Source organism: Quercus suber, unplaced genomic scaffold, assembly GCF_002906115.3.
Source record: "Quercus suber isolate HL8 unplaced genomic scaffold, Cork oak 2.0 scaffold_1236, whole genome shotgun sequence".
NCBI lineage: Eukaryota > Viridiplantae > Streptophyta > Magnoliopsida > Fagales > Fagaceae > Quercus > Quercus suber.
In genome coordinates this window covers 11,267-16,408 of record NW_027070631.1, presented here as the reverse complement: position 1 = coordinate 16,408, position 5,142 = coordinate 11,267, and positions in this window count along the sequence as shown.

Below are 5,142 nucleotides of genomic sequence, written 5' to 3'. Positions count from 1 at the left end.
TTCTCACACGAGAAAGATTCGCTGGGTGGAGTTCTCGACCTCTGCCTATAACTGGTGTCATCCGACTCCTCAGAGGAATGCTTAGAGTTATGAGCCTTACGCCTTCGTCGTTCATATCGCAATTCCCTCTTCAACTTGTTAATCTCACGCTGCAAATTACCTTCGCTCTTTACAGGGGAAGCGTGGCCTTTCCCCCGAGAGCGGCTTCTATCCGTATGGGTCGTTCGGGTACTCCCCTCATGATCCCCCCCATGTTCGTGGTCTATCAACGGATTACTGTGCTAAGAGCCCCTAGACTCTGCCTGGTGCTGATTAGCATCTGCCTGTTGCGGGCCCGTCAATGGTTGTTGCGGTACTCCCTCTTCCATCGTGAGTATCACACCTGCCCTTCCTTCAACAGATCAAGTTCTTCCCACAGACGGCGCCAATTGTAGGGACTCAATTTGGATTGACCCTGAGTATGAATGGGTTTTCAGCCCAACAAGCCCAAATAATAAATTTTTAGAGTATGGGTTCAAGAACTAGTACTATGTGACAGGAAAGGTTCTACTCCTCAAGTAACAAGGGATACTTTAGGTTTATTCCTAAAAAAACTCTCCTCGGCTCTTTTTCAGTCAGTCTCTCTCTCTCTTCGTTCTTTCTTTTTTCTGCCAGAAGAAGTCCCCCTTATTTCCTTCGTTCCTATGTTATATACTCCGTTTTCCCCCCGTTTCCATCGTACACGTGTAGTTCTTATCTTGGGAGCTCCTTTCTGTCCCATCCAGTACCTACCGGAACCTTCAGCTTAGTGGCCATAAAGCTGCTTAGTTACTGTTCAGGTATCACCTTCACATTAATGCGGCCAGAGTGTTAGCTGGAAAGCATTTAATGTGGAGGTGATGGCCTTAGAAGATATTTGCTACCTTCCCCGACGCCTCTTTAAGCTATATCCAATTTCCAGTTTAGATACAACTTGGCGGAGTCTCTACTAACATGAAAGTTGCATTCACCTCGGACTTTGGTGTCCTCGGACGTGTGTTATGCCGCTGTATATAATATCTACTCGTTCCTCCTATATTACCCATTTGGTAAGAATAAAACTTTTTTAGGCTGTCCTCGGATAACTAAGTGTCCTCGGATTGGGCCATTGGGCCACGAGTCCACTTCTGAGAATTACTATATCTTTTTAACTAACAGGCCCCACAAGTACGTTTGTTTTTTAATATTTTTCTATTTTCAGTCATGCCTTATAAATAGCATGCACACATTGTAATAAGAGGATGATTGAATAAAAATCAGAAAATGTGAGGCTTTGCTCTTCTTTTGGTTATTCAAGAACTGTGAACTTATCAGGGATTATTCCTTGTGGCGTTCAAACTTTATACCTTTGATTTGTGATTCATTATAATCATTGGGTCAAGGTCTATTACTTATTCCTTTGGTTTGCGTCTCGCTTATAAATGTTGAGTCAGGGTTCTATCAAAAATCTGAATTTTAGCTTTCTTGGGCAAGTATTCCAATATTTTTGTTGGGTCTCAAAGCGTGTCGATTGAGGTTCGCATCACAAGGTATACTGTTTGGTTACCAAGAAAGTACAAGAAAGTAAAAAAGAAAAATGAGAAAATAAAAATCTGTTTGGTTACCCAAAAAAAGAAGAAAGAAAGAAATGGTAAACAGAAAAAATAAAAATAAAGAAAATGTTGACGCGGTTTTTTTTTTTTTCCTTCTTGTCATTTTGAGCGCTTAGAGCATCTCCAGTAGTGTATGTAAAGGCAAAATATTAGCTATTATAGAGAATGGAACCACAAAAACAAGCTCCAGCAGATTCTCTAAACCGGGAAAATTTTTTAGCTTATGAACAGTAGCCCATCAAATCTAATGGGCTACTATACATTAGCAATTGAATATCTTTGATTAAAATATTACACCAACAACTTATTATATCAATTCTTTCTTTCTCTTCCGGATTTCTTTTTTTCTCATTCTCTCCATTTTTTTTTTCTCTCATTCTCTCCGTTGCCGTTGCTTCTTTTTTTTTCATAAACCAAATGAAATCAGAAAAATAAAAGAAAAAAAAACAAGAATTGATCCAAACACAAAACACAAAACACAACAAAATCCAATTCTTAATCCAAACACAAAACACAACAAAATCTAATTCTTAAAATAAAGTTGAATCAAAACAAGCAAATATGGGGGGGGGGGGGGGGGAAAAAGAACAAGCCGATCTGACCCAGCCTGGTGATGGGGAGGACGACGAGCGGCGGTGGAGATGCTGGAGCGGCGGCGGACGACGAGATGCGGCGGACGACGAGATGCTGCGGTGGATGACGAGATGCTAGACGACGAGATGCAGCGAACGACGAGATGCTGCGGTGGACGACGATCTCTCTCTCTCTCTCTCTCTCTCTCTCTCTCTCTCACTTCTCTGCAAATGTGAAATNTCTCTCTCTCTCTCTCTTCTTTGCAAATGTGAAATGCTGGAAGGTTCTTGAGGTGAAAAGAAAATAAAAAGAAGGGGGCTAGAGCTGGACACTTGGATGGAGGAGAAAAATAAGAAAAAGAAAAAAGAAAAAAAGAAATAAAACGTGGATGAAAATGAAATAAAAGGAAGAAAAATAATATAAAAAATAAAAAATTTTAATTGAAAAATACTATCACAATATTTTCAAAGTAAATTTTAAATAACAAATTGTTATTAGTTAATATTGGCGAAAAAAAAAAATTTCAGTAGTGAGATCAAATTAGAACTAGTAACAAATTTCCACATAAATTTTGTTGTGAAAGTATTGCGAAAAATGTTGTAAATATAACACTTTTCATTAAAAAATATAATTGTTGGGAATAAATATAGGAAGAATAAATGATGATAAAGAATGAATGAAGAAATAATATTTAAATGAGATAGAGAATGAAATAGAGAATCTGTTGGAAGTGTATTTGAAAATGTGGGTAGGCAAAAGCTAAATGTCACTGTTCATTAGCCAAACAATACAAAAATTTGGCTATTCTGCTGGAGATGCTCTTATATGGCTGTTAAAATTTAGACATGCAACGTTAGATATGCCAACAGTGCACACCGTTTTATCATGTATGTATTTTTCGTTAGTGAGTTAATGTTAAGAACTAAATTGATTATTACTAAAATGTAGAAACCAAATTGACTGTCACCTCAAAATGGCGTTTTTGCCTAATAATTTCTATATAATAAAATAATTAATACTAAAATTCTCAACATCACATATAGATCCTGCTTGTAACAAAAAGGTAATGATTCAAAACATTTAAGGGAACTTACATAAAATGGCCTAAAGTTTATATCATGTTTCAAATTAGCCCTAAGTTTTTAATGTTTTTACTCGTTAATTAATTTTTAAATTTACGAAATTGTTTTAGTTTAAGGGCTATGTTCATTTATGTTGTAAGGAAAGTTACAGAGTAGATACATGCTACGACCCTCTTTGTTTTAAAGAGCCTCCATCCTTGAAAGATACAAGCATTTCTATGTAAGATACCCAATTACTCAGTTATTCATTTATGTCATGGGGTTTGATTAATCGGTGTCTTTAGAACATTTGTTGATGAATAATTTTAAGAATGTTTTGATACCACTTTTATGGGAAGTATAAAAAACTGTCAAAAAATTTATTTTTTTGGGTAAAATATTATTTGTCCCTAAACTTTACTAAAAGTTTGTTTTTCATCTTTAAATTTTAAGAAGTTCATTTTTTTATCTCTAAACTATTGAAAAATTCATATTTTATCCCTAAACTAATGTTTTGTTTATGTCCTTAAATTTTACTAAAAGTTTGTTTTTCATCTTTAAACTATTGAAAAAGTTCTTTTTTCATCCTTATTTTTGTCTCTATACTATTCAAAAAACTCTTTACAAAGTTTAGAGATGAAAAAAGAATTTTTTAAAATTTAGGAACCAAAATAGTATTTTACCATTTTTTTTTCATAAAAGTTTATAAAAATATTTTATAAACTAATACTTTTAGGGCATTGTTAGCTTTTCCCTAATAAAAATAATGAGAACTAAATTTTTTAATTTTTTTATGAACACTTATAGTGGGAAGTAGGAATTGGAAAACAAGTCAAATGGCATTTTTTTCCCCTAATGAATTATGTGAGATTTAAGAGCATTCTCATCACATTTTAGTCAAGCAAGCCCAAAATTTACTCATATCAAGCTATATAAAGTTGTGTTAAAATAAATGATTGCTACAATAATCATATAAATTTACATTGACACTATTTATTTTGTATTTAGTTTTTTTATTATTTATTTATGTATCTCAATGATGAAAGAAAAGAGTGAATGGTAATTGTCATATGAGAAAAAAGAGAAACAATTAAATTTTTTTTTGATATTTCAATGAAATATAATGTAAAATAGATAATCTTATATAAGGTATTTTGAAAAATGAGAATGTAAAATAGAAAGAAAAAAAAAGTGGGTTCTTATGAAATGGCAGAATACTCAAATAAGTAGGGGGCCAAACTTCTCAAATATTATAAAATTACCCCTAATTTTTTGAAAATTTTTCAAAATATATATAGTTGCCTCCCCCCCCCCCCCAAAAATATGGTTAGCCCCCAAATTCTTCATATTTCTTACATGACTTGATTAAGTTAGTTCAATGCTGTATTTGTTATAATTTTGGCCCCCATTCATAAAATTCTAATTCTGCCCAATTCTTATGCGGATGTTCTAACTAATTATGTGTATTTTAAGTTACTATGGTGGCTTAGTCCGATGGAACAAAGGTTTTAGGCTGACCACCCCCCCCCCCCCCCCCCCTTTACTTGTATTATGGGTCAAGAATATTCGACAATGGGAGGCCTTAAAGATGGCGATGTAGTTTTTATAGGAAACATATGAATGTTTTCCTTTATCTTGCTTCATTTCTCAAATCCCTACATATCCCGAGAACATCACAATGTATTTGCCCCTTCTTTATGAAATCCAAATTGGACCTCTTTCTTCTCGGGAAATATTTATCCTCTCTACTCTCGTGTTTCTCTTCTCTAATTTTTCCAATCCCTTCTCTCTCACCCATCGGTCTTTATTTATAGGCTTCCTCTAGTGGGATTGTCATGATGAGAAGGGAGTTTCCCATGTTGGTGGGTCCCTCTGAGCCATATTCCTAATCAGATGGG